We start from the raw sequence: 13,483 nt of genomic DNA, 5'->3' as shown, positions 1-13,483 counted from the left end.
AGGTCTTTTCTAATGAGTCAGCTCTTCACCTCAGGTGGCCAAAGTATTAGAGCTTCAGTATCAGTCCTTCTAATAAATATTCAGGATTGATTTCCTTTAATGTTGACTGGTTTGATCTCCTTGCAGTCCATGGGACTCTCAAGAACCTTCTCCAACACCAGAGCTCAAAGGCATCAATTCTTCAGCATTCAGCCTTCTTTATGGTCTAACTCTCACATCCTTACATGACTACTGGAAAACCATAGTTTTGACTAGACAGAACTTTGTTGGCAAAGTAATGTTTCTGCTTTTTAATATGCTGTCTAGGTTGTTCATAGCTTTTCTTCCAAAGAGCAAGTGTTTTTTAATTTTGTGGCTGCAGTCAGCAACTGCAGTGATTTTGGAGCCAAAGAAAATAAAGTCTGTCACTGTTTCCATTGTTTCCCCATCTATTTGTCATGAAGTGATGGGACCAGATGCCATGACCTTCATTTTCTGAATGTTGAGTTTTAAGCCAACATTTTCACTGTCCTCTTTCACTTTCATCAAGAGGCTCTTCAGTTCCTCTTTACCTTCTGCCATAAGGGTGGTGTCATCTGCATATCTGCTGTTATTGATGTTTCTCCTGGCAGTCTTGATTCAAGTTTGTGCTTCATCCAGCTTCTATATAATAAGATAATTATATATAACATAAATGTTCTGATTTATGTTATTTTATATAAAATGTATATATATATATATATATATTTATATAATGTTTAGAGCAACACTGTTTACAGTGGGTTGACATAGATCCATGCAGTATAAATAGTGCTGCTCTAAACACTGGGGTGCAAGAATTATTTCAAGAGCATCTCCACTCCTGGATGTATATCTAGGAAGCACAAACTTTCTTCAGAATTTCTTATTTTTCTAGTCAACTTCCTTCTCTCAAACCTTTTCCTGACATATTTCATGCCCCTATAATTTGTCTTTCCAAGAATGCTATGTAAACCCAATTATACATCACATTGCCTTTTAAGTCTGGACTCTATTCTTGGCTTAGTGTATTTGAGATTCCTCCATACTATTGCATTTATCAGTAGTTTGTGATTTGTGCGTTTTTATTGCTGAGTAGTGTTCAGTTGTATGTATAAAGCATAGTTATGTACTTACCAGTTGATGGGTATTTGTATTGTTTCTATATTTTCCTAATTATGAATAAAGCTATTTTTAACGTTTGGCATAAAATGTAAAAAGATTCAGTATCAATTATTTGATATTTTGGTAATTTTCAATAATTTATGTTATATATAATTATAATAACATTTAATATATCTAAATATCTAAAACTTGCTATAAATATCCATTTCACTTAAATTATTAGATATTTGGCTTTAATCATAGTAAATTTTTAAATGTGTAACTATATATAAGTAACCTTATATTCTTTTTAATGAAACTGTTTCCAAAATAAGCAATTGAGAATATTTAATCAATATGGATAGGCTACCCACACCAGTATTCTTGAGTTTCCCTGGTGGCTCAGATGATAAAGAATCCACCTGCAATGCAGGAGACCTGGGTTTGATCCCTGGGTTGGGAAGATCCCCTGGATGAGGGCATGGCAAACCACTCCAGTCTTCTTGCTTGGAAAACCCCCATGGACAGAGGAGCCTGGGGTGCTACAGTCCACTGGATTGCAAAGAGTCGGACACGACTGAGCGACTAAGCACGGGACAATCAATGATGAAAATTTAAGTAAAACTTACTCTAGGTAAATTATACAAAATGCAGTAATAGAAAGGAAATGTGTATAAAATAAAGCTAAATTGTATTGGAATTTGGGTCAATTTGAGACTCTCAATGATGGGACCACACATATAGTCCTTTATTTCATACATAACACTGGAACACTGTCAGAGAAGCAAAATTGTTAATGACATTTTCTTATAAGCCTATACCCTTTTCATCATTTCATTATGAACTTACAAGAATGATTTTGAAAGGCCTTAGAAGGAAGAAACTGTGTTATTAAAGTGAGTTCTCCAAATTACTATCCCTGAAATTAATCATGATGAAAATGTTTTGTCAATACCTAGTTGTTTTTAATTATGGTTAGGTAACAACAGTTATTTAAATAAGTTTTGCCAAGTTGCTAATTTGGTTTTCTTTCAAAGTTGATAAACATCAGTACAGATTTATGGTAGACAGAAGGTCTGATAAATTCTTTTTATCAGTACTTATTAACAAAGCACCAAGGAAACATCAACTATTTCGTCATTTTTTTCTTATTTATAAAAACATATAAAACTACTATGTAACTGCTTAAAGTGACCAGTAATTTCTGCCCTGATATCTGAAAACTCTCTTCTCTTTATGGTATACTTCATTCACTTCATTTTGCCATTTGAGATTATATATGTCCTGAAATGTTGTTAATATTAAGGAGAAATCCATACCAAAAATAAATTAAGAATTCCATTTTAAAAGAAGTATATATGGGACTGTTTTATATCATTTTTTTAAATTGAAGAATAGTGAATTTACAATGTTGTATCAGTTTTAGGTTTATAGCAAAGTGATTTTATATATATATATATATAGTATGCCAAATTGTTTTCCAGAGTGACCATATCATTTTGAATTTGCATCAAGAATGAATAAGAGTTCCTGTTACCCCACATCCACACCAGATTTGATTTTGTCAGTGTTCTGGGTTTTGCATATATATGTAAATATAACTTTCAGTCCAGAAATTTATACCCTGAAAAGATTTTCCAAGAAAATGTTCAGGCAAACAAGAATTGGGAGAACATATTACCAAAAGACCACCCTATCAGTTCAATTCAGTTCAGTTGCTCAGTGGTGTCTGACTCTTTGTGACCTCATGGATCGCAGCACATCAGGCCTCGATGTCCATCACCAACTCCTGGAGTTCACCTAAACTCATATGCATAGAGTTGGTGATGCCATCCAGCCATCTCATCCTCTCTTGTCCCTTTCTCCTCCTGCCCCCAATCCCTCCCAGCATCAGGGTCTTTTCCAATGAGTCAGCTCTTCACATGAGGTGGCCAAAGTATTGGAGTTTCAGCCTCAGTATCAGTCCTTCCAATGAACACCCAGGACTAATCTCCTTTAGGATAGACTGGTTGGATCTCCTTGCAGTCCAAAGGACTCTCAAGAGTCTTCTCCAACACCACAGTTCAAAAGCATCAATTCTTCGGTGCTCAGCTTTCTTCACAGTCCAACTCACATCCATTCATGACCACTGGAAAAACCATAGCCTTGACTAGACGGACCTTTGTTGGCAAAATAATGTCTATGCTTTTTAATATGCTGTCTAGGTTGGTCATAACTTTCCTTCCAAGGAGTAAGCATCTTGTAATTTCGTGACTGCAATCACCATCTGCAGTGATTTTGGAGCCCCCCAAAATAAAATCAAACACTGTTTCCCTATCTATCCATGAAGTGATGGGACCAGATGCGATCTTCATTTTCTGAATGTTGAGCTTTAAGACAACTTTTTCACTCTCCTCTTTTACTTTCATCAAGAGGCTTTTGAGTTCCTCTTCACTTTCTGCCATAAGGGTGGTGTCATCTGCATATCTGAGGTTATTGATATTTCTCCAGGCAATCTTGATTCCATTTTGTGCTTCATCCAGCCCAGCGTTTCTCATGACATACTCTGCATATAAGTTAAATAAGCAGGGTGACAATATACAGCCTTGATGTACTCCTTTTCCTATGTGGAACCAGTCTGTTGTTCCATGTCTAATTCTAACTGTTGCTTCCTTACCTGCATATAGGTTTCTCAAGAGGCTGGTCAGGTGGTCTGGTATTCCCATCTCTTTCAGAATTTTCCATACCCTATAAGAAATGTTAAAAGAAATTCTTCAGGAAAAAGTTGCATATAAATTTAAAACTTGGAACAAGGTTCCAAGAGAGAAATGAGTTTTGAAAACATAAATTAATATACAATAAAATGAATTATTTTTACTTACCTTAATTGCTCTCATTAATAATTGACTTTTTAAAGCAAATTTAGTAGCAATGTGTTTTCTTTATAGCACATGTAAAAATAAAATATATGATAAATATAGCAGAAAGTACATCAAGGAAAAATGCCATTGTGTAGTTTTAAGGGCTTTCTTTTATATATGAAAGTGAAAGTGAAAGTGAAGTCACTCAGTCGTGTCTGACTCTTTGCAACCTGTGGACTGTAGCCCACCAAGCTCCTCCGTCCATGGGATTCTCCAGGCAAGAATACTGGAGTGGGTTGACATTTCCTTCTCCAGTATATGAAATAGTATACTATTATTTGATAGTAGACTCAAGTTATTAAAAATGTATACTGTGAAATATAAGACAACACATTAAATTTTTTAAAAGTATAAAAATTAGTCAATAGAGATGTGAGATAGAATCATTAAAATGCTCAATTAAGTCCAGAGATGGGGGGAAAAAAGTTAAAATAAATGAAATATAAATATTAAAATAGAGTACATGTAGAAAGGTGGTAGATTTACTTCAATTATGAATTATAAGCTTTGTAAAGAGGATTTATGTGTGTGTGCATTTGAGTTATATCTCAACAAAGTTGTTACAGTCAAAAATCAGGGATATTGTGGGTTCAGTTCCAGACCACTGTAATAAAGCAAATTACGCAAAGTTTTTGGCTTCCCAGTGCATATAGAAATTATGTTTACACTATACTATAGTCTATTATAGGAGAAGGCAATGGCACCCCACTCCAGTACTTTTGCCTGGAAAATCCCATGGATGGAGGAGCCTGGTAGGCCTCAGTCCATGGGGTTGCTAAGAGTTGGACACAACTTCACTTTCACTTTCATGCATTGGAGAAGGAAATGGCAACCCACTCCAGTGTTCTTGCCTGGAGAATCCCAGGGACTGGGGAGCCTGGTGGGCTGCCGTCTATGGGGTCGTACAGAGTCGGACACGACTGAAGTGACTTACCATAGTCTACTATGGAGAAGGAAATGGCAACCCACTCCAGTATTCTTGCCTGGAAAATCCCATGGGTGGAGGAGCCTGGTAGGCTGCAGTCCTTGGGGTCGCAAAGAGTCGGACACGACTGAGTGACTTCACTTTCACTTTTCACTTTCATGCATTGGAGAAGGAAATGGCAACCCACTCCAGTGTTCTTGCGTGGAGAATCCCAGGGACTGGGTAGCCTGTTGGGCTGCCATCTATGGGGTCGCACAGAGTCGGACACGACTGAAGCAACTTAGCAGCAGCAGCATAGTCTATTAGGTAAGCAGTAGTATTATGTCTAAAAATCAATGTACATAACCTAAATTTGAAAAAAAAATTTACCTCTAAGAAAGCTAACCATCTGAGCCTTCATCAAGTCATAATCTTTTTGCTGTTGGAAAGTCTTGCCTTGGTATTGATGGCTGCTGACTGATTAGGGTGGTGGTTGCTGAAGGTTAGGGTGCCTGAGGCAATTTCTTAAAATGCATAGTCTTGGAGTTTGCCATATCCGGATTGATCCTTCCTTTCACAAAGAATTTCTCTGTAGCCTGTGATGCTCTGTGATAGCATTTTACCCACAGTAGAGATTCTTTCAAAATTGGAGTCAATCATCTCAAACCCCGCTGCTGCTTTGTCAACTAAGTTTATGTAATATTTAAATCCTTTGTTGTCATTTCGATAATCTTCACAGAATTATCACCAAGAGTAGTTTCAGAAGCAACTTCTTATCCTTCAAGTTTTATAATAAGTGAAGTGAAGTTACTCAGTCGTGTCCGACTCCTTGCAACCCCATGGAGTGTAGCCTACCAGGCTCCTCCCTCCATGGGATTCTCCAGGCAAGAGTACTGGAGTGGGCTGCCATTTCCTTCTCCATAAGGTTGCAGCAATTCAGTCTCATCTTTAGGCTCTAATTTTTAGTTCTCTTTCTATTTCTACTGAATCTATAGTTCCTTTTTTTTTTTTTTTTTTAATTAAGTCTTGAACTCCTCAAAGTTATCCATGAGAGTTGAAACCAACTTCTTTTTTTTTTTTTTTTTTGAAAGAAAAAAAAGTTTGTCCTTTATTCCTCCTTGAGAATTCCAGACCCCTCTCTCCTTGGGGACCCCTAGACTCCCTATCAACCTTCCCAGGAAATGACTCTCTCATTCCCCCCTTTTCTTTTAGGAGAATTATGTTGCCTAGGGAAAAGGGGCGTCGTTCTCATTCCATAACTGCTTCCAAGCTGACAAGGGGCATTGTTCCTAAATTGGTGAGGCAACATATTCTCCTAATCCTCATATTGAGGATATCTGATCCAGGGGCCCCAAATAGTAGTTGGAGGAAGCTACAGCAGTAGCAGGAGTTTGAGCAACCATTTGTAACTTAAAAGCTTTCATGCGGCTAGAAACAAATCCAGTTATACAATTACAGATGCAGGCAACATAGTCATTAAAACAAGTTAAAATCGAAATTAAAAGTCACATTATGTCCATAGTTAAAGTGCAACGTGTTGCACCAGTCCATTTTAGGGTTGGTAGATGTCATCAGATGAAGAAGAGGCATCGAATGTGATTGTTGTCGAAGGTATTCACAGACTTGGAGAAAGTCTTTTCCTTTAAGTGGGGATGTCCACCATGGGAAGCCTTCCACTGATGAAGAGGGGAGCGCTCCACAGACCCAGCAGTTAGACCGATTGTGGAATGCAGCATAGGAGTGAGCCCAGGACAGGAAGACATTGTCTTGAGGATCAAATGGCAGACTCAGGATTTTTGGAGTCAGCAGAAGTAGACTCACATAGATTATCAGGCCCATCCGCTGCCTTTTGCTTATTTCTAGAGCTTGGGTCAGAGCCACAAGCTCCGCTAACTGAGCACTGGTTCCCTGGGGGAGAGATTTTGTTTCCAAAACCTGTTTAGCAGTCACCACGGCAAAACCTGCTTTACGCTTTCCATCCTGAACAAAAGAACTGCCATCTGTAAATATTTCCATGTCAGGATTGTCTAATGGGGTATCCTTTAGATCCTTCCAAATTTCTGTTAATGTTAATATTTGACCTCTTCCCATGAATCTTGAATGTTCTTATGGTGTCTTGAAGCTAAAACCTTTCCAGAAGATTTTCAATTTACTTTGCCAAGATCTATCAAAGGAATCACTAATCACTATCTATGGCAGCTGTGGCCTTACAAAATGGATTTCTTAAACAATAAGACTTGAAATTTAAAACTATATCTTGAAAAAAAAAAAAAAAAATAAAACTATATCTTGATCTATGAACCGACAGAATGAGTGTTGTGTTAGTGGGCATGAAAACAACATTAATCTTATACATTTCCATCAGAGCTTTTGGGTGACCAGGTGCATTGTCAATGAGCAGTAATGTTTTGAAAGAAATCTTTTTTTCTGAGAAGTAGGTGTAAGCAGTATGTCATCTTGAAAATGAATGTGCTGTTATACAGGTTTTATTGTTCTATTTGTAGATCATGGGCAAGATAGACTTAGAAAAATTCTTTTAAGGATCCTAGGATTTTCAAAATGGTAAATGAGCATTGGCTTCAACTTACTGTCACCAGCTGCATTAGCCCCCAGCAATAGAGTCAGCCTGTCCTTTGAAGCTTTGAAGACAAGCAGTGACTCCTCTCTAGCTATGAAAGTCCTAGATGACATCTTCTGCCAGTAAAAAGTTGTTTTGTATACACTGAAAATCTGTTGTCTAATGTAACCACCTTCATTAACAATCTTAGCTAGATCTTCTGGATAACTTGCTGCTGCTTCTACACCAGCATTTTTTGTTTTAATTAATTTATTTTTTATTGACAGATAATTGCTTTGCCGAATTTTGCTCTTTTCTGTCAAACCTCAGCATGAACCAGCCATAGGTATACATATATCCTCTCCCTTTGGAACCTCCCTCCCTTCTCCCTCCCCATCCCACCCCTCTAGGCTGATACAGAGCCCCTGTTTGAGTTTCCTGAGCCACACAGCAAATTCCGGTTGGCTATCTATTTTACATATGGTAATGTAAGTTTCCAAGTTACTCTTTCCATACATCTCACCCTCTCCTCCCCTCTCCCCATGTCCATAAGTCCATTCTCTATGTCTGTTTCTCCACTGTTTGCCTGTAAATGAATTCTTCAGTACCATTTTTCTAGATTCCGTACACCAACACTTGCTTCTTCACCTTGCACTTTTATGTTATGAAGATGGTTTCTTTTTTTGAACTTCAAACTTTTCTACAGCTTCCTCACTGTTCCCAGCCTTCATAGAATTGAAGGGAGTTACAATCTTGCTCTGGATCAGGCTTTGGCCTTAAGAGAATGTTTCGGTTGGTTTGATCATCTGTCTAGACCACTAACACTTTCTCATATCACCAATAAGTCTCTTTCCTCTTATCACTTGTATGATCACTGGAGTAATGTTTTTAATTTCCTTCAAAAATTTTTCCTTGTCATCACAATTGGCTAGCCATTTGGTGTAAGAGGTCTAGTGTCTGTTTTGGCTTTCAACATGCTGTCCTCACTAAGCCTAATCATTTCTAGCTTTTGATTTAAAGTGAGAAACATGTGACTCTTTCTTTCACTTGAATACTTAGGGGCCACTGTTAAAGTTATTAACTGGCCTAATTTCAATACCGTGGTGTCTCACGAAATAGGGAGATTGAGGAGAGGGAGAGAGATTTGGAGAATGGCCAGATGGTGGAGTAGTCAGGGCACACACATTTATAGATTAAGTTTGTCATCTATTACAGGTATGGTTCATGCACACACCCCCTCCTACCAATTACAATAGTAACATCAAAGATCAATGATCACAGAGCATCATAACAAATGTAATAATAATAAAAAGTTTGAAATATTATAAGAATTACAAAATATGACACAGAGACACAAATTGTGCTGAAGCTGTTGGAAAATTTGCACCAGTTGTCTTGCTGGACATGGGGTTGGCATAAACGTTTGATTTGTTTAAAAAAAAAAATGCAATGTCTGAAGAGCACAATAAAGCACAGTACAATACCATGAGGTGTGCCTGTATATTAAATATAGGTAAATGGTCCAAATAAACATACCAGTTAAAAGACATAGATTATTGGACTAGATAAAAAACCAAGATCCACTTATATTGTGTCTACCAGAATCATTTAAATATAAACAAAATTAGAATATAAAAGTAAAAAGATTAGAGAAAAAATGCCATGCAGATACTGACTGAAAGAAAACTGGAATAGTTATATTAATTTCTAAATGAAGACTATTTTCACAGATAAAAAGTACATGTGTAATAATAAAGGAATAATTTCTCAAAGAATATATAACAGATATATAACACATAGCAAGAGTAAATCAAAATGCATGAGATAAACACTGATAGATCTGAAGTGACAAATTAACTTCAGTACTCACAGTATATTGATTAATGAAAAACTCAGTAATTAATGAAAAACTTCATAAAAAAACACTATCAAGCAACTTAATGTAATCAGCATTTATAGAACACTTCACACAATGGTAGAATATACACCTGTCTTTACTGTGCATGGAACATCAACCAAGATAGACATGGTCTATCTTGTAATGTATGGTCTATCATGTAATAAAATGGTCTATCATGTAATAAAATATAACTTTATGAGAATATAAATTATATAAAAAACAGTCTCAGGTTATATGAAAACAAACTAAAATTAAGTAATAATATATCTGGGAAATCCACAATTGTTTAACAAATTTAAAAATACAATTCTAAATAATTCACATTTCAAAGAATCAGTTTCAAGAAACTTTAAATCTGTCTACCTACCTACATAGCTACCAACCTACATAACTACCCACCTACATAACCACCCACCTACCTATCTATCCTCTATCCATATTCAACTAAGGAAAAATTAAATGCAACATATGAAAATTTGTGCTACAAATATAAAGCAAAACCTAGAAAGTAATTCACAGCAGGTGATAAAAACCCAAAATAATTTAAAAGAAAACTTTCTAATTCTAACCAACAGACCGAAATTATGAGAATACTTCAAATTAGAATTTTTTCCTTAAATTATCAAAGCTATAGTATTATACTTGCTGTGACAATTCGAGTGGCTTTTCTTGTATTCATATGCTTTAACTTCCTACATTATTAATGTCTATGTCCAAATATTCACCTCCTTAGAGAACCCTCCCTGATACTCTGTGTAGAATAGTCATTGTGCAACATTTCATCACTTACTCGATTTTATTAGACATCAGTGCACTTATTATCTGAGATCAGAATGTATAGTGATTAAAAAAAAAGTGATTTTTAGTGTTACTTGTTTATGCTGATAGTGATTTCCACCTGATTTGACATCTGTTCAGTTCAGTTCAGTCACTCAGTCATGTCCAACTCTTTGCGACCCCATGAACCGCAGCACGCCAGGCCTCGCAGTCTATCACCAACTCCCAGAGTCCACCCAAACCCATGTCCATTGAGTTGGTGATGCCATCCAACCATCTCATCCTCTGTCGTCCCCTTCTGCTCCTGCCTTCAATCTTTCCCAGCATCAGGGTCTTTTCAAATGAGTCAGCTCTTTGCATCAGGTGGCCAAACCACTGGAGTTTCAGCTTCAACATCAGTCCCTCCAATGAACACCCAGGACTAATCTCCTTTAGGATGGACTGGGTGGATCTCCTTGTAGTCCAAAGGACTCTCAAGAGTCTTCTTCAACACCACAGTTCAAAAGCATCAATTCTTCAGCACTCGGCATTCTTTATAGTTCAACTCTCACATGCATATGTGACCGCTGGGAAAACCATAGCCTTGAGTAGACGGACATTTGTTGACAAAGTAATGTCTCTGCTTTTTAATATGCCATCTAGGTTGGTCATAACTTTCCTTTCAAGGAGTAAGCATCTTTTAATTTCATGGCTGCAATCACCATCTGCAGTGATTTTGGAGGCCAGAAAAATAAAGTCAGCCACTGTTTCCACTGTTTCCCCATCTATTTCCCATGAACTAATGGGACCAGATGCTATGATCTTAGTTTTCTGAATGTTGAGCTTTAAGCCAACTTTTTCACTCTCCTCTTTAACTTTCATCAAGAGGCTTTTTAGTTCCTCTTCACTTTCTGCCATAAGGGTGGTGTCATCTGCATGTCTGAGGTTATTGATATTTCTCCCGGCAATCTTGATTCCAGCTTGTGCTTCTTCCAGCCCAGCGTTTCTCATGATGTACTCTGCATATAAGTTAAATAAGCAGGGTGACAATATACAGCCTTGATGTACTCCTTTTCCTATTTGTTGTCTGAGAGAAGTCATATTTTTTCATCACTATCCATGTTTATATTTCTTATTTCCACTTTTTGGCTGAAGGGTGTAGGAAAAATATGCAGATACAGTGGGACTATATTTTGGTCCTAAATGTAGGAAAATGGCAACCAGGCTCATACAATAACCTCAAATAGATGAGGTGTTTTCACAAATATTTCTGAAAAGTCAGTATTAAATTTGAGACTCATGGATCATTTTCAATAATGGGTAAATTGTGGATTGTCCTGAGTGCTTTTCCCTGGCTGTTAGAATTTGCTGAAGCATTCTATTGATATTTCAGTCCAGTTCAGTTCAGTTGCTCAGTCCTGTCTGACTCTTTGCGACCCCATGAATTGCAGCACTCCAGGCTTCCCTGTCCATCACCAACACCCAGAGTTCACTCAGACTCACGTCCATCGAGTCATTGATGCCATCCAGCCATCTCTTCCTCTGTTGTCCCCTTCTCCTCCTGCCTCCCATCCCTCCCAGCATCCGAGTCTTCTCCAATGAGTCAACTCTTCGCATGAGGTGGCCAAAGTACTGGAGTTTCAGCTTTAGCATCATTCCTTCCAAAGAAATCCCAGGGCTGATCTCCTTCAGAATGGACTGGTTGGATCTCCTTGCAGTCCAAGGGACTCTCAAGAATCTTCTCCAACACCACAGTTCAAAAGCATCAATTCTTCGGCGCTCAGCTTTCTTCACAGTCCAAATCTCACATCCATACATGACCACTGGAAAAACCATAGCCTTGACTAGACGGACCTTTTTGGCAAAGTAATGTCTTTGCTTTTCAATATGCTATCTAGATTGGTCATAACTTTCCTTCCAAGGAGTAAGCGTCTTTTAATTTCATGGCTGCAGTCACCATCTGCAGTGATTTTGGAGCCCCCCAAAAATAAAGTCTGACACTGTTTCCCCATCCATTTCCCATGAAGTGATGGGACCGAATGCCATGATCTTCGTTTTCTGAATGTTGAGCTTTAAGCCAACTTTTTCACTCTTCTCTTTCACTTTCATCAAGAGGCTTTTTAGTTCCTCTTCACTTTCTGCCATAAGGGTGGTGTTATCCGCATATCTGAGGTTATTGATATTTCTCCCGGCAATCTTGATTCCAGCTTGTGCTTCTTCCAGCCCAGAGTTTCTCCTGATGTACTCTGCATATAAGTTAAACAAGCAGGGTGACATTATACAGCCTTGACGTAGTCCTTTTCCTATTTGGAACCAGTCTGTTGTTCCATGTCCAGTTCTAAAGGTTGCTTCCTGACCTGCATACAGCTTTCTCAAGAGGCAGGTCAGGTACTCTGTTTTTCCCATCTCTTTCAGAATTTTCCACAGTTTATTGTGATCCACACAGTCAAAGGCTTTGGCATAGTCAATAAAACAGAAATAGATGTTTTTCTGGAACTCTCTTGCTTTTTCGATGATCCACCAGATGTTACCAATTTGATCTCTGGTTCCTCTGCCTTTTCTAAAACCAGCTTGAACATCTGGAAGTTCACGGTTCACTACTGACATTTTCTGAATACTAGTTGTATGTCCAGCACTGTCTCATGTACCTTTTATATGATAAAATTCTTTATTTTGAAAATACACAATAAAGTCTCTTTATTTTAAATCATGTGAAGAGGAGAATCCTGTAGGGATTAAAAAAAGTAGTGAATATTAAGCAGTATCACACTTACAACCTGCATCCATTTTATATAATTTATAAATACCAGGAGGATACTATGTTCAATGTGTATGTGTGTGTATGTGTAGTACCTGTGTGGGATGCTTTAAACAACTAATCAGGTTGAGGAGAAAGGTATTTTAAAAAGAATCCACCAAAAGGGGATTCATTCTACATTCAAAGGCCATTTATACAGGGAAATGAAGTGTCCTTTAGGCCCAAGGATCAACTAGTGTCAGAGCCTAAGGAGACTAGTGTTGAGACAGAAGGTTAAAGTGCTGTGTAACACATCACCCACACAAAAGCAGGAAATGGTCACTTCTCTATTCTTTGGAAAATTACCTGTTCTTTGTGGCTCATGCTGCTTTACTCTACCACTGTCTTTTCCTTCTTGTCCCTGTTTCACAATTCTCTTAATCATTACTGTCTTCAAGTACCTGATACCATAATTTTATCTATATTTCAAGAACTTCCATTATCCCCCTAGTTTTGAATGTTCTTATAGAAGATATTTATAGCTTTTCATTATCTTGACCTCTCCATGTTAAATGACTTTTCTATTCATCCCCTCTCAGCAAAATATGGTCATATTCTAGAATTTACA

At 37.5% G+C, this 13,483-nt stretch overlaps 1 protein-coding gene across 13 annotated transcripts in view; it reads left to right on the top strand.

The window, feature by feature from the left end:
- LOC129652815 (craniofacial development protein 2-like) overlaps window positions 1-13,483 on the top strand; it is a 641,831-nt gene that overhangs the window by 295,213 nt on the left and 333,135 nt on the right. The window lies entirely within an intron of this gene.

The sequence above is a fragment of the Bubalus kerabau genome, chromosome 5, assembly GCF_029407905.1.
Source record: "Bubalus kerabau isolate K-KA32 ecotype Philippines breed swamp buffalo chromosome 5, PCC_UOA_SB_1v2, whole genome shotgun sequence".
NCBI classification, from domain to species: Eukaryota; Metazoa; Chordata; class Mammalia; order Artiodactyla; family Bovidae; genus Bubalus; species Bubalus kerabau.
This window is presented reverse-complemented; position numbering and strand designations above follow the sequence as displayed.